The sequence below is a fragment of the Solanum verrucosum genome, unplaced genomic scaffold (genome assembly GCF_900185275.1).
Source record: "Solanum verrucosum unplaced genomic scaffold, falcon-dt-bn FXZP01000118.1, whole genome shotgun sequence".
NCBI classification, from domain to species: Eukaryota; Viridiplantae; Streptophyta; class Magnoliopsida; order Solanales; family Solanaceae; genus Solanum; species Solanum verrucosum.
The window spans coordinates 2,357,810-2,379,007 of record NW_026020568.1 but is presented as its reverse complement, the minus strand read 5'-3'; the positions used below and the strand labels follow the sequence as shown (position 1 = coordinate 2,379,007).

The following is a 21,198-nucleotide window of genomic DNA, read 5'->3' as shown; positions in this document are numbered from 1 at the left end:
AAAATGTTCTAACCCAAGGGGTGTGAGCTCGTGATCTTGTATCTTCATCATGTTCTATTGCATTGAAGAAAATCAAACTGCTTTTAAAACTAGTTGTGTCCCACTCAGTGGAACAAGTATTGAAGAATCTCAGTCTTGTAAGGATCAAATGTAAGGATCTATTTTCTTTCTCTGGGTACTGCCCTAAATTCTTAAGGCTTGTGCATAGCTAGTGTTGCATTCCTATTATATTTCCTGTTATTTGGTTCGTTTGATATACCTAACTTCACTTCTCTGCACACTCAAAGAACTAGCTCAAGATACTATTATGACTCGTATTTATCTTTTGAATAAGCACACGACACATTTCATGTTAGGTGGCTCATCTCTTGATCCTTTTAGGTTTTCTTAATGGATCCTTGGTGGAATCCTGCGGTGGAGCAGCAAGCCCAAGATAGAATCCATCGAACAGGGCAATATAAACCTGTCTGGTGTGTTTTGTCTTTCTTGTACTTTCGAGGCCATTAAATGGAGCTTATTATTGTCTTCTAATTTGTAGGATTGTGAGATTTGTGATAGAGAATACGATTGAAGAGAACATCATAGAGTTGCAAGAGAAGAAGAAATTACTTTTTGAAGGGTAAGTGTCTTTTCCTTACAGTCGTCACATAGTTGCATATGTGTTGTGACAAAAATAAAGCATTTTGATGATTTTCCTTGCAAATTGTTATTATCAATCTTTTTATTAGATTACTTCTTTCCTCCCACCTTCCCGTCCTCTGCTCTTTCTCGTCCCAAGGTTCTTCAGAGGCCTTAGGAAAACTAACAATGGAGGACTTGTCAAACCTGGTTCAGCGTCACTTTTGATCTGTTTTATTCCTTCTGTTTAATTCCGTGCCAAATTCTGTACTGTGTTCTGATGTTTGCCCGTAGGTTGTATGGTGTTTGATCTGTCCAAACTGTGTTTCTTTAGCTTCATCAATTGTTAAATTGTTCTTATTGCTTCCTTCATTTTAACTTCCTTTGCATGACATAAAGTGTGTCAGAATTCATATCCTTAAGGCAACATCATCGAAATGTGCATCTGTATTTGCCTTCACAGTTCTGAATTCAGCTGCATTAGTAAAGAATATTAAGAAAAAGGTTCCTTACTATAAAAAGGAACTAATTTTAGTACCATTACTATAGCACCACCCTTTAAACTATTGCTTTTTGTTCGCATCAACCACACTTTCAAACTAATACCAGAGAGAGTTGTTCGGAAGGTAAACACTCCTAAGGTTATGAGTTCGAGAAAAGGCCATTTCAAGAAATCTATCAACAAAAATATAAGATTACTATTTAAGTCTAAATGCATTTAAATTCTATCTTTATTCCATTCGTGCAAGAACAATTGAGAAAAGGCTAATTATTCAACAAAATGCAATAAAGAAGGAACTCAAAGTATTACAATTCAAAGTCTAACATCTCTCAAATATTGAGTGGGTTAACCCGAGAAAGAGATCCGGACAAACCTTCCAAAAAGCATAATAGAAATTAACCACAATGTCATCTTTATGGAAGACTGCTCTACCCATAAGACCATCTACAAGTGCTTTCATTATGAATCAATTGATCACATATAATTAGACTAGGAAAACATAGGAAGTGATCTGAATCGCTATCGTATCATTGATATGATACAGACTTATTTGTGGAATACGTGAAGTATTTAGCCAAAACCTCAATAAATTAGTTGTTAGCTTATTATCCCCAAAACACTACATGACTAACACGAAAGAGGTTCCATTTATAGAACCCAGAAAAAATCTAGCCCTCATTACTCCAAATCACATCAACCATGGACCATTACACGTATAGAAACAAATAAAAATGACAAAGGTTAGAAACAAATAGATCTATAAGGCAGATATTTAAAATTCTAATTTGGCGTTGAACAAAAAAAAATCATGTGTGAGCCACTTTTATAATGAGGATATATCAGCTCTAAATTACAAAGTTGAGGGATACTTTATGCCTTATACCTAAATAAAAATAGAGTACATAAGTTTTTTTTCCGTAATAGAGTACATAAGTTGAGTGAGTGCTTTCATGGTGCATTTTTCAAGCTTGTCAAGTTGGGATTAATAAATGATGAGATATTTTTATCAAATACTTCCTCTGTTCCTTTTTATATGTCACGTTCTTAGATTTCTCTTGCAATAAGAAACTAAGTTTACAATTCTACCCTTATTTAATGTTTTTTTGAAATCAACTTTTCAATAAATGATAAATAAATACATCTTTTATTTTTTAATTTGTTTGTTAGATTTTTTTATCAAAATCAAATTTTATAGAGTAATGCAATAGTGAGAGTAATTAATCAATGTATGAAATAATTACAATGAACATTAATTACTTATTAATTTTCCTAGGTTGGTGAAATATCTATTTTCAAGACTAATTAACTATCAAGGGTATAATAGAAAAAATATTGTAATTTATACATTGATTTTATAAAATGACAAGTATTATGTAAAAACTTTTTATAGTAAGAATGACATATAAAAAAAATAATAAGAGTATAAAAATTTGGGAAATGGGTTGTTTGATTTTTAAGCAGACATGTGTCATTCTGTTATAATTAGGGGTATATATGTACCAAAGTATGACGGGAGGGGTATATATGACCAGAAAGTATAACGAAGGGTATATATAAACTATTTCTAGTAGTACAGGGGTATATTTGACCTTTTTCCATTTAAAAAAAGCCTAAATTCTTAAATCATTTGTGGTGTTAAAAAAAACCCACCCGTATTATAAAAATATTCCAAAAAAAAAACTGAAATCAGTCCCAAAATTTCAAAATTTTGCTTTGATTCCTGTTTTTATTGTTATTTTTGATACTAGATCTTTGTTCCCAGTGTTTATGAGTCTATGTTCAAAATTTTAAGTGATCTGGAGTTGTGAAGAAAATTCTACCATTAAAGTATGTTGAAGCTTTTAAACTTTTGAAGAAAATTTCAAGTGGGTCTTATTGAATTAGGTTGAATTCGAGATCAAAAGATATTGACTTTAGGTATCTAGCTCGGAGGGAAGCTACTTTTGAAATTTGAAATGATTTCGTGAAGAACCGAAGAAGTTGGAAATTTTGAGAGTTCTTAGTATTTTCATTTGTTCTTGGTGTTCTTGAGGAAGAAGAAACAAAAAGAGTATATTTGATCCAAACTTCCGATTGAAAAATGTCAAAAGTTGTTTGGGTCTTGCTGAGGTAAAAAAACTAATGTCATGAATGAACCTTTTCTCAAATAACAATGGCATAGATGAGCCAAACTTTTAACGGAGAACATAATTGAGCCTTTTCAAATTCTAATGACATATTTAAACCTTTTACCTTTTCCTTACAACAATGTATGGATCAATTTCTAAACAACTATTTCGAAAAAGAATAGGTTTGTTGGAAAGGATAGTTTTCTTTTGTTTTACTTTAATTCACTAAATATTACTCCCTCCGTCCCATTTTATGTGAGGTAGTTTGACTCGGCATGAAGTTTAAGAAAGAAAGAAAGACTTTTAAAACTTGTGATCCAAAATGAATGATAGAAATTTGTGTGGCTGTAAATCATTTCATTAAGGGTAGAATAGTCATTTTATAGTTAAATTGTTACTTAATATAGAAATGTGTTATTCTTTTTTGAAACTGATTAAAAAGGAAAGTAAGTCACATAAATTGGGACAGAAGGAAAATTGGATATCAATTTCTAAATAATAATAAAAAAAATATATCAATTTTTAAACATAAAAAAATATTACAGTAGGTAAGAAGTCCTATATTGATTGGGAAATGAACGGGTATTTTGCTTATATGGAGTTGGGCAATTTTTCTTCTCATGAATTAGATTTTGTGGTTGAGTTAGTTGCAAGTGTCATATCTTTATATGGTATCAGAGCCAGATCCATCCCAAAACCATCCATTTTTGGGCTCCCGATCTACGCTCTAGTTGGGCCTTTTGGGCTCTCAGTCCACTTTCCACTTGGGCCTGGGCATGAAGGAGGTGGTTCCTTTTGGACTCTCGGTCCACGCTCCAGTTGGGCCTTTTGGGCTTTTGGTCCACGCTCCAGCTAAGCCTGGGCGTGAATGGGTAAAAGGTCCACAATGATTGACGAATGTACTAGTTGTCTGATTTCTCTGTGCTTTCTAGGAAAATGAATCCTCCAATTCCAGGTTCGTCTTCTTGTTTGTATTCTTTTGAAGTTCTTGAGTTTCTTGAAAGTTTGGTTGAAATTGAATGATTTAAAATGACCCAAAATGGAAAATAATGAATGACATGTAAATTGTAATAACATTTGAATAGGTTCATCATGTTATGCCCTAGGTTCATCATGTTGTGCCCTAGTTATGAGCTGTTATCAAATTCCGTATGGATGCTCCATCTTGAAATGCTAACACCCATAAATGCTTTGAATTGATCGTGTAATTTTCTAATAAAATTGATTATTGTTCGTGTTACTGAAGACCTAAGGGATGAAGATACAGATTCAGATCGTAGATACCGAGGCATGTTGAGAAGGATAGATATAAAGAGACATCAACGTGAGTGGATGCAATATATAAGAGGACTAGTTTTGACATGGGAGATAGTGGAACAAGAAATGAATGAATTCCTTCTGGAGAATTATTCAAATGATCTAGTCTTGGATATTCAGAATGTCTCGCTTGCTGAAATTGCCGAGCCACCATCAGATTTCATCTTGCCACTATTGAGGTACTATTACAACAAAAGTATGGAGTAATTTCAATATATATTATCCAAAGAAGACAATGATTTAAATATAGGTAAAGAAAAGACTAAGGTAACTAAATATCTAAATCCCTAAGAATAAGTTAGAATATTATATTCAAGGAAACATATATTTTTATGATTCTCTAACACTCCTACTCAAGCTGGAGCATAGATATTGATCATGCCCAGCTTGTTACAAAGGTAATCAACTCGAGTTCCATTCAACACTTTTGTCAACAAATTAGCTAGTTGCTCTCCTGTCTTCAAGTGGCCAGTGGAAATCAGATTCTCCTGAATCTTCTCACGAATAAAATGAAAATCAACTTCAATATGTTTAGTTCTTTCATGATACACCGGATTTGAGGCAATATGAAGAGAAGCTTGATTATCGCACCAAAGTTTTGCTGGTGTATGATGCTTTAACCCAATTTCAGTTAAGAGACGATGTATCCACATAATTTCACATGTGGATTGCGACATAGTTCTGTACTCAGATTATGCACTGGATCGAGATACAACACCTTGCTTCTTACTCCTCCATGATACTAGATTCCCTCCAACAGAGACACAATAGTCTATTGTAGATCTTCTATCAATTTTGGATCCAGCCCATTCAACATCTACAAAACACTCCACATGAGTATGACCATGATTGTTATACAATATGCCATGTCTAGGAGCTCCTTTTAAGTAACATAGAATATGCTTCACAACTTCCCAATCTTTGACCGTAGGTGCGAACATGAACTGATAACAACACTTACCGCAAAACAATATTTGGACGAGTCACAGTCAAGTAGTTTAACTTCCCAACCAACCTTCTATATCTTTCTGGATCATCAAAAGGATCACTGTCATCTTTCATAAGATGTACATTGGGTACCATTGGAGTATTGCAGGGTTTAGCTGCCAACTTTCTAGTGTTTGCAAGTAGGTCAATAATATACTTTCTCTGAGACAAAAAAATTCCCTTCTTGGTTCTGTTCACTTCAACTCCCAAGAAGTATTTCAATTGGCCCAAGTTCTTTGTATGAAATCTAGTATGCATAAAAGACTTAAGGGAAGAAATCCCTGCATAATCACTTCTTGTGATAACAATATCTTCAACATATACAACAAGGAGGATAGTGCCTGTTGTTGATTGTCGGTAGAAGACTGAGTGATCACATTTGCTCATTTTCAGCCCAAAATCCTGAACTACCTCACTGAACTTGTCAAACCAAGCCCGGGGACTTTGTTTCATGCCATACAAGTTCTTTTTCAAATGACAAACTTTCCATACTCCCCCTGAGCAACAAAACCAAGTGGTTGCTCCATATAAACTTCCTCTTGAAGATCACCACGAAGGAATGCATTTTTAATATCTAACTTATGTAAAGTCCAATTCTGAGAAGCAGCTAGAGAAATGAACAGGTGGACATAAGTGAGTTTGGCAACCGGAGAGAAAGTGTCTGGATAATCTACCCCATAGGTTTGAGCATATCCTTTCGCCACAAGTCTAGCCTTAAGTCTTGCTATAGACCCATCTGGATTAACTTTAACTGTGAAGACCTACTTACTTCCCACTGATTTCTTTCCCTTGGGTAAATCCACCAAATCCCATGTGTGATTTTCCTCTAAGGCATGTATTTCATCAAGCATTACATCATACCATCCAGGATGATTCAAAGCCTCTTTCATTGTTTTGGGTACAGAGATAGAGTCTAGAGAGGCAATCAAAGATCTAGACGCAGAGGATAAGCCATCATAAGAAACAAAATTAGCAATATAATATGTGGATTTGCAACTACGAGTACCTTTGCGAAGAGCAATAGGGAGGTCAAGATTTTCTGCAGGATTTGGTGGCAAATGGATTGTTGTAGGACATGTATCATTGGTCTCTCGCCTCGTCGAGTAAAATTGAACAACTGGTGGTCTTACTACCGCCAATGGAGTAGGAACTGATGGGACAATAGTCGATTGATCCTCAATAAAAAAATTGGGAGATGGAGAGACAACATTTGATTCTTCCGTCAAAACACGGGTAACTTGATAGACTAACCACTCATCTTCCTCCTCCTGACTTGTAGAAATTGGAGGTGCATAGAAGACTGACATAGACTCTAAAAATGCCACATCAATTGACACCAAATATCTGCCAAGTTCAGTAGAATAACATAACACCGATACCCCTTTTGGAGGCGAGAATAACCTAGGAAAACGCACTTCAATGCCTTGGGATCCAACTTGGTAACAAATGGTCGAACATCTCGAACATAACACGTGCATCCAAATACCTTAGGTTCCACCGAAAAAAGTGACTTGTTTGGAAAGAGAGCACTGTAAGGCATAGTACCAGCACACACAGTAGACGACATGCAATTAATAAGAAAGCAAGTCGTAGAGACTGCATCAGCCCAAAACTATTTAGGAACCTTCATTTGAAATATAAGTGCTCGAGCTGTCTCAAGTAAATGTCTATTCTTTCTATCAACAACTCCATTTTGAGAGGGTGTATCAACACAAGAAGATTGATGAAGAATACCATGTTGTCTCATATATGACTGAAATATTTCTGACACATATTCTTTAGCATTGTCACTTCTTAGAATACATACTGAAGCATTGAATTGAGTTTTGACTTTAGCACAAAAGGCACAAAAGTGAGTAAACACTTTTGAGCGACTCTTCATAAAGTAAATCCGAAAGAAATCATTCACAAAAGTAATAAAGTACTTATGCCCAGTTTTAGAAATGATAGGACATGGTCCCCAAACATCAGAATGAATTAACTCAAAAGTTGACCCAACCCGCTTATTTACCCTTTGACTTAATGATGTGCAATAATATTTTGCAAATCGATAAGCTTCACAATCCAATGAAGAAATATTCTGAAACTCAGGACACAACTTCTTTAATAGAGGTAAAGAAGGATGTCCCAATCGACAATGTGCATCATATGGAGACACGATACTAGAGCAAACAACAGGCTGAGACTCCCACTCATGAAGGATGTAAAGATCATCAGATACATGTCCTTTACCAATAATCTGATTTGTCTTAAGATCACGAAACATGCAATGATCGGAAAAGAATGAAATATAACAATTAAGGTCTCTCGTAAGTTTACTAACAGAGATCAAATTAAAAGCCAATTTTGGTAGACTTAACACAAATGACAAAGTATTAGAAGAGGTTGGCTTAACAGTTCCAAATCCAACACTAGTACAAGTAGACCCATCAACTACAGTGATGGGAGAGGGAGATTTGTGTGATTGAAAGCTAAAGAAAATATTAGAATTACCAGTCATTTGATTTGTGACACCTGAATCAATTACCCATTTATTTGAAGAGGTGATAAGACATGTTTCATCTTGCCGCTATTGAGGTACTGTTACAACAAAAGTATGGAGTAATTTCAATGTATATTATCCGAAGAAGACAATGATTTAAATATAGGTAAAGAAAAGACTAACTAAGGTAACTAAATATCTAAATCCCTAAGAATCAGCTAGAATATTATAACAAGGAAACATATAACTTTATGATTCTCTAACAGGTACCAAAAGGAGTGGCTGGCTTGGTCATTATAGCAAGAAACTATATTCAAAGGGGGTATTCTTGCTGATGAAATGGGTATGGGGAAGACGGTTCAAGCCATAGCACTTGTTCTTGCTCAATGCGAATTAAAGAAAGCAACTAGTGGTTCCAGTATATTGTTGTCTTCACTCGGTACTTCCCAGGAGCTCCCAACAGTAAAAGGAACTCTTGTTGTGTGTCCTTTGATTGGAGCATTGCAATGGATTCGTGAGATTGAACGTTGCACCATTAAAGGAAGCAACAAAACTCTTCTTTATCATGGCGCCGATAGGGAGAAATGTATGTACAAACTGGAGGAATATGATTTTGTCATTACTACATACTCCACTATCCAAGCTGACTATAGGCCAAAAAGGAAAAAGCAGAACAGCAGTGTTGGTGAAGATGTGTCCAGGAGGAAGTCAGTTCTGCATTCAGTGAAGTGGGATCGTATCATTTTGGATGAGGCAAGTCAAACATTCATAGATTCATGCATTAAGTTTTTTGTTTTCGTAACTTGGCATTTCCAGGTACATGGTTCATTTGCTGTTTATGCAATTTTTTTCAAGTCGATCATGTTAACTGCTGAATAATGTGCTAACAGCTATGCTGGTTATTAGAATGTGAAGAATCTTATGGTGGTTAGGAAGAAACCTACACACTTAACTTTTGTTCTCTCTGTTGCCCTTGAATGATGCTGCATGTGGTTTGTAGTTTGTGCCTGGTCTAGCTGTTGAGTCCTGAGCGTAGAACTCTTAAATTTCATATGACATTTTATCTGCAATGTTCTTAACTGATTGAACTTCTATGGCGTAGGCTCATTGTATCAAATCTGTACACAGCAACTCCACAAAAGCGGTTCTTGCTTTAGAATCTTTTTATAAGTGGGCCTTAACTGGTACACCCCTGCAAAACCACATTGGAGAATTGTACTCAGTTGTAAGTTAAATTCTGCTAGTTAAACTACATTTTCTTTACTTCTTTAATCGTGAGGTTAATTAAATTCTTTTCTTCTATACAGGTTCGTTTCTTACAAGTTACCCCTTATGTTTGTTACTTTTGCGAAGATTGTAATTGCACTGGACTTGATTTTAGGTAGACACAAAGATTCTTTTTTAAATCCCTGTTCCTACCCCTGAGTGTGATATTCACAATGGCTCAAAATCTATTTTACTTTATATTCTAATCATTTTGCTTCTCAATCGGTGTTACTTTTGAAACATCTTGTGTTGTCTGTCCTACGATAAATTCTACAGCTTCTCCGATGCGTGCCCACAGTGCTCCCACCAACCTGCAAGCCATTTCCTCTGGTGGAAGAAAGTATGTTAATATTTAAGAATTTACATACTTCTGAAGCTTCATCTTATTGCTGACATAGTTAAGTTGAAACATCTTCTTTTTTTCTAGTATATTGAAGAACCTTCATGGTCATACGATGATGAAGGTAGAGATGCGATGGTGTGGTTGAAGCACAAAATTCTGAAAAGCCTATTGTTAAGACGTACCAAAAAAGAGAGAGCTGTTGATCTTGCACTTCCCACAAAGACTGTAAGTTCTGCTTGCACTAGTGTCGTGTGCTTCAATTCGATTAGAATCTTCTTACTGGTTACTTTTTTGGGTTCATTCAGGTTACAGTAAGAAAAGATTCTTTGGATGATAGAGAATACGACTACTACAAGACACTGTGCCGTAGAAGCCAAGCACCGCTCGATATGTATGCTATCTCTCTGGTATTTCAGTTTTGCTATTATTTGAACATGCAGTGAATTCAAGAACACTAATTAAGCATGAAGAAGAAAAGATGAGAGTATTGAGAGAGAAATTCTTGAATTCTTATTGATGTTCTGATTGTACAAGAGATATACTTTCTTATACATTGAATTAGAAAAAGATTAGCTTAATAGTACTAATTAACTATCTCCTAACTGTTATCCTAACATACTTAACTAAGTTGTCTATTAGTTAGGTAATTTAAGTGGACATTGGTAAAGTCCCTAAATAACCCCGTAACAATTTTCAAATTCGAGTTATTCTTCCTTCTAGTCCACTTTGCTTGTCTACGTCTGCGCCGATTTTCTGGCCCATTGTTTCTCTTTTTTTGGCTGTGTATCATGTTTCCTACAGTTTTTTGTTCTCAAGTAGTGTGGAATAAGATTATTGAATAATTTCATTCATATCTTTCTATGTCATGTACATGGCTTTATATATACATAAAAGATTGTGGAATAGAATCACCTAAATCTTTACATTAAGAGAAAGAATCAAAGATATGATATTCTAGATTACCACAATTAAACTAAGATCTTAGAGGATCATATCTTGATATGAAGAATATCTTCTCATCTTAGAGGATCACATCTTTGATGGCAAGAATATCTCTTGGAAATCCTCCATCAGCCAACACTCCCCCTCAAGCGGGTGAATGGATATCTTCCATTCCTAGCTTGCTTATTAGATCTTGAAACATATTGTTTGGCAATCCTTTTGTTAAAACATCAGCAACCTGATCTTTTGTAGATACAAATGGCGTACAAATGAGTCCGTTATCTAATTTCTCCTTAATGAAATGTCTGTCTACCTCAATATGCTTAGTGCGATCATGTTGTACAGGATTATGAGCTATACTTATTGCTGATTTATTGTCACAATATAGCCTCATAGGTCCTTCCCATCTTATCTTCAAATCTTCAAGGATTATCTTTAGCCATAACAACTCACAAACTCCCATCGCCATGGATCTAAACTCAGATTCTGCACTTGATCTAGCTACTACATTTTGTTTTTTACTCCTCCAAGTCACCAGATTTCCTCCTAAGAAGGTGCAATATCCAGAACTTGACCTTCGATCCACTAATGAACCAGCATAGTCGGCATCTGTATAAGCCTCTAAAACCATGTTTCCTCCTCTTTTGAATAATATTCCTTTTCCTGGACTTCCTTTAAGATATTGTAGAATCCGGTTGACAGCTTGAAGATGCATTTCTCTAGGATCATGCATAAATTGGCTAACAACACTTACAGCAAATGCAATGTCCGGCCTTGTATGGGACAAGTAAATCAATTTCCCTACAAGCCTTTGATACAAGCCTTTGATACAAGCCTTTATCTACCACTGAATCTTCTGGAGCATTGCACAATCTATGATTGTATTCAATTGGTGTAGCCACTAGTTTACACCCTAATTTTCCTGTTTCTTTCAACAAATCAAGCACATATTTTTGTTGGGAAATAAAGATTCCTTGTTTTGAGTGTGCCACTTCGATTCCCAAAAAATACTTTAATTTCCCAAGCTCTTTGATGTCAAATTCCTTGAGTAAACACTTCTTCAAATTTTGTATCTCCTCTGAATCATCACGTGTTACTATGATGTCATCCACATAAACCAACAATGCTGTCACTTTTCCTATTTTTGAGTGTCGTATGAACAAGGTGTGGTCTCCTTGACTTTGTCGATACCCTAGCTTGATCATAACCTTTGTAAATCTTCCAAACCATGCACGAGGTGATTGCTTTAATCCATAGAGTGCCTTCTTCAGTCTACACACCATTCCCTTCTTGCTTTCAAAAGCAGGTGGCACCTCCATATAGATCTCCTCATCTAAGTCTCCATGTAAAAAGGCATTTTTTACATCAAATTGTTGTAGGTTCCAATTAAAAACTGCAGCCAATGATAATAAAATTTTCACTGTATTCATTTTTGCCACTGGGGCAAAAGTCTCCAAATAATCAATTCCATAGGTTTGTGTATAACCCTTTGCTACCAAACGTGCTTTATATCTTTCTATGGACCCATCTGACTTATATTTCACAGTAAATACCCATCTGCACCCGACCAACCTTTTTCCTTTTGGTAATTCCACAATATCCCAAGTTTTGTTTTTTTCCAATGCTTCCATTTCTACCTTCATAGCTTTCTCCCATTCTTTATTTCCTAATGCTTCAGACAAATTTCTGGGGATAGGAATTGTGTGGAGGTTACAGAGAAAAGCTTTATGACTTGGGGATAGATTTTGATATGTCATGGAGAGGCTCAAAGGGTGTTGTGTGCAAGTTCTGGTTCCTTTTCTGATTGCAATGGGAAGGTCAAGGACATTAGGTTGGTTAAATTCTTCTTCATGATCAGTTTGGTTTGGTGTTTCTGACGGTTCAACAAGTTCAGGATGGGTATCAGGAGCAGTAACCTGAGGAGATGATTGCAACCGAGTAGTTTGATCAGTTAGTCTCTTTCTTCTGGAATATACCTGCAATGATAGATTATTTTCTAGAATTCCATTATCTATATTTGGATTAGGAGACTCAATGGGTTCATTTGGATTTAGAGACTCAGGTGACTGTAGAAATGGTGACTCAAGCAAGGATTTGGCACGACTAGAAATGGACAAATCAAATAGTGACAAGTCTAGAGGTTCCTTTCCCTTCAGTGACTCCCCCTGATTGTAAGAACGATTAAAAAAGGATTCACTCTCATCAAATGTGACATCTGCGGAAACAAATAATTTCTTTGATGATGGTTGATAGCACTTGTAACCTTTTTGAGTAGGAGAATATCCTATGAAAACACACTTAAGAGCACGTGGGTCTAATTTGCCTCTATTTTGAGAATGAATATGAACATAGGCAACATTTCCGAAGATTCTAGGAACCAATTTATTGGAAATTTCAAAATTTGGAAAGAAATTCCTAAGAGTATCAAGCGGACTTTGAAAGTTCAGAATTCTTGATGGCATTCTGTTACTAAGATGTGCAGCAGTTAGGACAGCTTCCCCCCAATACTGTTTTGGCACCTTTTTGTGAAACAATAATGATCTAGTAATGTCAAGTAACAGACCATTTCTTCTCTCTGCTATCCCATTTTGTTGAGGAGTATTGACACATGAAGATTCATGAATAATTCCCTCTTTTTGGAAGAAAACAGAGAGGTTTTGATTGAAGTAGTCCTTGGCATTATCGGATCGAAATCTTTTAATTGGCACATCATATTGGGTTTTGATCATATTAAAAAAGGTAGGAAGAATTTGACTGACATCTGATTTTTGCTTTAGCAAATAGATCCACGTAACTCTTGTACAATCATCAATGAATGACACAAACCATCTAGCACCAGAAATATTAGGAATGGGAGAGGGTCCCCATATATCACTATGAATAAGAGAGAATGGAGTTTGACATCTTTTGTGACTAATTGGAAAGGAAGTACGTTTGTGTTTTGCAATTTCACAATCATCACAATGAAAAGACTCAACAATCAAATCTTTGAACAAAGATGGGAACATCCTTTTGATTACATAAAAGGAAGGGTGACCTAACCGACGATGATAAAGCCATACTTTCTCTTTATTGGACATGATAGATTCAAACAAGAATGAACTAGACAAGGAATTCTTAGATATATATTCACCATTGTGGAAATCCAAACAATAAAGACCACCTTTCTCACTAGCACGCCCAATCATCTCCTTCGTGTTCTGTTCCTGAAATAAGCAATATGAAGGGAAGAAAGTTACTTGGCATTTGGAATCTTTGGTGAGTTTCTGGATAGAAATGAGATTTGCAGATAACTTTGGGATATGAAGGACATCTTTAAGTATCAAGGATTTTCCAAGTGGTATGTCTCCTTGCCCAGCTACAGTAATAACTGAACCATCAGCTATAGTTATTTTTTTATAGCTAGGACAAGGGGAATATGATATGAAGAGATGAGAGAAACTAGTCATGTGATCAGTTGCCCCGGAATCAACCACCCACGTTGGAGAAATTTTGTCTGAGACATTAGTAATAAAAGAGTAAGAAATACCTGTGAAGGCCAATGAACAACTACCTGTTGAAGCTGAATGTTGCAAATCTCCAATTGAAACTGTAGAGTTATTCTCTACAGTTGCAGAAACATTTTCAGAGACTGGAGTATTTGCGGCAGTACCATTTTCAGACATGGTTTAGGCAGATAAAGATAGCAAAATGGGATTTTTCAAGATAGGATGAATAAAATTGGCCAGGAATAAGCCTAAAGCTCTGATACCATGTGGAATAAGATTATTGAATAATTTCATTCATATCTTTCTATGTCATGTACATGGCTTTATATATACATAAAAGATTGTGGAATAGAATCACCTAAATCTTTACATTAAGAGAAAGAATCAAAGATATGATATTCTAGATTACCACAATTATACTAAGATCTTAGAGGATCATATCTTGATATGAAGAATATCTTCTCATCTTAGAGGATCACATCTTTGATGACAAGAATATCTCTTGGAAATCCTCCATCAGCCAACAAGTAGTTATGGAACCCTTTGGATTAGTTTCTTAGTTTTTAACTTAAGATCTTATACATCTGTTTCTTCCCATAAAATTCTTAATCATTTGTGCCATTACCTTGCCAAAAAGTAAGAAGGGAGCAAGGATATTTTTATTTCTAACTGTATCCGCATTTTGTTTTCTGGTGCAGATTTGTCCAGGATGGAAATGTGATTAATAAGCATGGTCACATATTTGCTATGATCACACGCCTACGGCAGGTACCAAGAAAATGCTCTATATGTGTGAAACCTTGAACATTCTTGATTGTAATGGATTCTTGAATTCATCTTTTTGTTTTTTTTTTCTAATTGACTCCCTTTGTTGCTTAAATTTGGTGTCTCCAGTGCTAAGCTTTCTAAATCGATTTATTCATTTTTTACTGGATCCAATGCAGTTTAGTGCAAATAGTATAAGCATGTGTTTATCCTTTTGTCATGCAGGGTCGTTTTATAGGTGAAATTAGTCATCCAGAATCACTCTTTTTCTTTTAACTTCTTCTCGTTTTCCTTCCTTTCGACTTTGGTTCTCTTGACCTGTCCCTATTGATGACCCTCATGATTTGGTTTCACAATCTCTATCCAATTTTCTTTTCTTGCAAAATTCATTTTCTGCTCTTTCGATTAGTCCTGATTAATTAACAATACATTTCTTATATGTGCATCGATATGAATGTTCTGCAACTTCTTTTTGTATCTTCTGTTTCATATCACTTTTCTGATGTAGTTTTTGTATAAAAATTTTCTTAGTATAATTTTATTTTCTCAATTCTCCTTATTAGATGTTTGCTTAAATTATTCTCATCTAAAAGCTAATCATTTTCTATCTGTAAACTTAATTTTGAAGTGACTGCTTCTAGTTTTCTTGTCCTTCCATTATATGAGCGAAAATACAGAAACTGACCTTTCTTTTGCTTCGCTTGAACTTGCCTCTCATACATATATTTGTCTTACTATGGGTCATCAGCCAAATTTGATTGCAGAAAATGTCTGACCAATATAATGTCTTTCTTTAATTGGCAGGCAGCTGATCATCCGTACCTTGTGATGTACTCTAGAAAAGAGTTGGCTAGTGGCAATAAAGAGGCTAGAGATGTTGAACAATCATGTGACTGGTGTCATGATGCAGTGCAAGATCTAGAAGTGAGTTTGTGCACCTCTACCCACTCCCTCCCCCATACCAAGAAATAGGAAAAGAGAGAGAGAAGAAAGGAATACCAAACATGTTACTCAGATGAAGTTCAATTTTTGATAGCTCTCTCCTTTTCTGCATTTATTAAATTATTTTTATGCTGGTCGTTCAAGGTCCAAGAGCATCGAGCACCTTTCAATTGCTCAATGCCAGCCTGACTATTGTATGTACACTCTTTAAATGCCATTTACCGTCTTTGGAGCTCGAAAAATTGTTGGAGTTCTCATGAAGTTGTTGAGCATTTGGGATACTCTCTTTCTAGGGGCATAGACATAGAGATTTTATCGAAAGTACTTCTAGTACAAACTCCTTATACATTAGACAGAGTCTTCTTTGAACTGTGCATCTCTTTTTGATTTTTGCAGGTTACTTGTTGTAGGCTCGTGTTTTGCAGGGCGTATATGAATTATTTAGCTGAAGGTGTAATGGAAGCGCCATGCCCTTCATGTACCAAACCCCTCACATTTGACTTCACTGGAAATAAAGATAAGGGAGATTCTAGTTCTAAACCTACTGTCAAAGGGTTTAGGTCCTCAAGTATATTGAACAAAATTCAGCTTGATAAATTCAAGACAAGCACTAAAATAGAAGCTTTGGTATGCAATTGCATTCATCATATTCTCCTCAGCTTGCTTTTCTTCTTTGTCTTATGGGTTTCTTTCCTTTTCACAAGGAAGGCAAGGGGTGTGAGCTCATGATCATGTATTTTCTTTCTCTGTGAACCGCTCTAAATTCTTCAGAAATAGCTCATTTTTTACTTTTATTGAATGTAGAAGGAAGAAATTAGCGACATGTTTGAAACGGACGGTTCTGCAAAAGGAATAGTTTTTAGCCAGTTCACATCGTTTTTGGATCTGATAGAGTATTCTCTTAATGTAAGACATAATGGTACTTTCTCCTTCCTACTTTCTCTTCTTTCCAGACTAACAAAAAAGAAGCTTGTGTTGTGTGTATTTAGCTGTGTGGCATCAATTGTGTTCAATTAGTTGGATCCATGTCTATTGCCGCAAGAGATGCTGCACTTAAAAGATTCACTGAGGATGCAAATTGCAAGATATTGCTTATGAGCTTGAAGGCTGGAGGTGTTGCCGTCAATCTTACAGTTGCATCACATGTAAGGATCTATTTTTTTTTCTCTGTGAACCGCTCTAAATTCTTAAGGCTTGTGCATATCTAGTGTTGCATTCTTCCACTCTTCAGGTTCATTTTATTTGGTTCATTTGATATACAATTATGACTTGTATTTATCTGTTGAATAAGCACATGTTATGTGGCTCATCTCTTGATCTTTGCTAGGTTTTCTTAATGGATCCTTGGTGGAATCCTGCAGTGGAGCAGCAAGCCCAAGATAGAGTCCATCGAATAGGGCAATATAAACCGGTCAAGTGTGTGTTGTATTTCTTCTGCTTTGGTGACCATTGAATAGAGCTTATTGTTGTTTTCAAATTTGCAGGATTGTGAGATTTGTGATTGAGAATACAATTGAAGAGAGAATCTTAGAGTTACAAGAGAAGAAGAAATTACTTTTTGAAGGGCAAGTGTTTTTTTTATAGTCGTCTACATAGTTGCATATGTGTTCTGACAAAAAATAAGTATTTTGATGATTTTCCCTTGCAAGTTATTGTCAATCTTTTGTTAGATTCCTTCTTTGCTCCCTTCTGCTGCTCATTCTCTAGAAAACTATTTTTTCCTTAACTGTTCGTTTTTCCTCTGATTGCAGGACAATTGGTGGTTCTTCAGAGGCCTTAGGAAAGCTAACAAACGAGGACTTGATGTCCCTGTTGTATCATCACTTTTGATATGTTCTATTTCTTCGGTTTGGCAAACTAATTGACATTTGCATTGTTCAGCTTCTAGGAAAATTCTGTGAAAAGTGTTCTGGCATTTGCTTTTAGGCTGTATGGAGTTTGATCTGTCTAATGAGTGATTCTGTTGCTTCTACACCTTCATCGATTGTTGTTATTGTTTCCTTCCATTTTAACTTCACTTGCATGATAAAAAGTGCATCAGAATCCATACCCTCAAGGCAAGGTCATGGAAATGTCCATCCTTGCAAAAACATTGGCATATGAAGCTCATGGGCAGAAACAGAATTCTTGTAATGATAATTAATCATTTGGTTGCCTGAATTACCCATCAATAAGTGTACTGGGGATGTTATATTACAACATAGGGGATTTTCTTGAACTTGTTTTGTTTCTTTTTGCTTTACTTGTAAATGTATGATTATAGGGATGGCAATGGGGCGGGGCGGTTGCGGGGCAAATCTGCATAGACCCGCAAACATACTAACCCATCCCACCCCGCCGCCCTACATAGCACAAACTTGTGTTTCCAATCATCTACTTCCCCACATAGACCCGCTTTGCTCCACCCCGTATGATCTTTTTCTTTCTTGATTAAGTTTCGCTCAACAAATAAAATTCATAAAACTTTTTTTTTATTTTTCTGCTAAGTAAATAAACTTGTAATTGTTATACTATTTCCAACTGGCATATATATATATATATAGAGAGAGAGAGAGATCTTTGTCTCAATCATGTAGTTGGAAATACGTATATTTTTTCTTGTTTCTTGTTTCATAGAAGGGGTTAGTGAATCTGTGGGTCAAGCTTATGTTTCATTTGTTTTCTAATTTTTTTTTTTTTGTCAAATACAAAATAATACAATTTCCAGAAAATTACAAGGCTTCACATTATAGTGTAGCTAAAGTGTTTCCAGAAAATTATAGTGTAGCTTAAGAGAGATAGAAGTCTGGACTAACATATAAATATTTTTTTAATATTCAATATTAGAAACTAATTAAGCGCAATTGAATAGTTGAAATCTTGTAGAACATGAGAACTAAATAAATGATTGATATCAATGAAAATATAAAACAAGGTTAACTATGAAAATGTTGGACGAGTGTGACCAATTTTCTTTCATCAGTCATAACCCAATAGCTTTCGTCACTTAATCTCCGGAAAAACTTTTGTTCATCAACTAATATTCTATTTTCTTGTGATCTTTGATTGTTGTCGTTGTACCATCTAGGTGATTTAATCTTCTGAACTTGTTGATAATTGCTGCGTTTCTCAATGATTTGGCGATTACGTTTGGAAGAGTGGGAGGTCACGTGACAAAGGACAGAGTTTGCTGCAACAAAATGTATAAACAGAACAAGTACTGGGCATAATGGGGCAAGCAAAATCATGATGTATCTTTGTGTTATCTCATCTCTATTTCTCTAGTTTCTCATCTCCTTCTTCACTCTATCTTCTCATCCCATTTCTTTTATCTATCTATCACTAGTTATTTCTTCTTGTATTTCAAATTGCTTTAAATATAGTTTATCAAGTATTGTTGTTGTTTACAGAAGTTGTAGTTGGTTCAGTTTATCAATACAAAGGTGTCTTTGAGAACTATTGTTATTGTTCATTAGTAATCTCTTTGTTATATTTGTTGTGCATTTTTCTTGTCATCTAGCCAGATTTGCTTTGCACATGTATTCTACGTTAAACTGTTTAAATGTCATGTGAATATGTGAAGAGAACAACTGCATTTTATTTTTTATAACTATTTTTTGTACATTAATTTTTATTTTATAAGTTATAATATAATGGATGACGTTGTTGTTGTTGGCTCTTATATTTGACTTCTCGATTGACTGTGTACACAAATCAAAGATGGTTATCTGATTGTCCATAGTTAACTAAGAAATGTTTCTTTTTTTTTACCGAAAAAGCTAAAAAATTAAAATTAAAGAATATATTATATCTGTGGAATCATATATATAATCACTTGTTTATCTTACACTTTACAAAGATATAGTTCATATACTTGTAAATGATTTTCAATTTATTCAACCAACCATTATTCGTCAAAGGAAAAATAACAACATCATGTTATCACATATATAAGGGTGGTATAAAAATATGAAAAATAATTGGTCAAAGTTTAATATAAGGAAAGATGAAAGATAGAAATAATTAATGTAATAACTATGAGAATTCATAATATCATAACTAAAGAATGTAAAAGAGTGTGAATAACATTTGCAATAATTAGTAATAACTAAGAGAATTTATAATGTTATGACTAAAGAATTAATGTGCAATAGTTGAATTTCTAATAAATTTTATACTTACATAAATAAACATGACTTTCAATTAATGTTACTATTTTTTTTATTAGTTATTAGATTTTAATTTAGTGTAGGGACAAAATGATAATGTTTATTCCATATTACCGAATATAAAATTTATTTTGTAAATAATAAATTGTCACGCCCCGAACCTACACCCTGGACGGGACCGGCACCCGGAGACCATTTCTGGCCCCAAGCGAACCCTTGGCCTGGCTTTCTTAACTCAGCGGAAACCTAACCCAACAGAATAACTCAATGCAATGCAATATTACAAAACAACTTAACTTATAAAATATGGCCATAAAGGCAACTCGAATCTCAAAATGGAATATTTACAAATATATATAGATGAGAGACTTAAAACTAACTGACTGACTGTCTGTCTATGAAGCCTCTAAAATACTGAGATGGATGTTGGGACAGACCCCGCAACATCCTAATAAAACAAAAACTAAGAACACAAAATAATTGAGTCCTCCGGAATGCAAGGAGGCTCACCACTGACTCTGGAGTGCTCAGCTGGATCAACGACGTGCAGGATGCTGATCCGGGGTACTTGAATCTGCATCATCAAACGATGCAGGCCAACTGGCATCAGTACATGGAATGTACGAGTATGCGAGCTGGAAAACTAAGCAACATAGGCTAGAAGGAAATTTGGAAGAAACTGAAAAGTTTACCTTGCTCAACTCAACTCAACCTGACCGACTTCTTTCAATATAAGGCAATTTAAAACAAGTGCGATATAAAGAAAGACTGTTTAAAACATGCTATAAACTCTGTGTGTATACAAAGATACGATAAGCCTGAAATGTATATAGAAATACAATGAACTGATGTATATAAAAATACAATAATCTCTGTGTATGAAAATACAATAACTGCTGTGGGAGTTTCTCTAACCGACAACCATCACATAAGAGCTATAGTGATGATACAACGATCGACCTCACGCTACCAGAGCATCTTATACCCGGCCAAAGGTATAAGACCTGAACTGCCTAATGGATCCACTAGTCTAATCTGAAAAGGGTTCATCTAAAAAGTATGATCCTTTTCTACCCATGGTGGCTAACATGGTTCTATGGGGGCTGTGGGTTCTTTGAACGCTCCCCCAATTCGGTGCTCGATACTACTCCAAAAAATGTACTGGCTCTTATGTTTTTAAAACACATTTCTTCCTGCTGATATGAGATAATTACTCAAAAACTAGCCCGAAGGCTCTTTTGGAAATCTCAGTTTCCAACCTTGTTTAAATGTAAAAACATTTCTTTAAAA

At 35.2% G+C, this 21,198-nt stretch overlaps 1 pseudogene; it reads left to right on the top strand.

Annotated features, from left to right (window-relative positions):
- The first annotated feature begins 4,518 nt into the window (after positions 1-4,518).
- LOC125810490 (ATP-dependent helicase rhp16-like) overlaps positions 4,519-21,198 on the top strand; it is a 43,302-nt pseudogene continuing 26,622 nt past the window's right edge.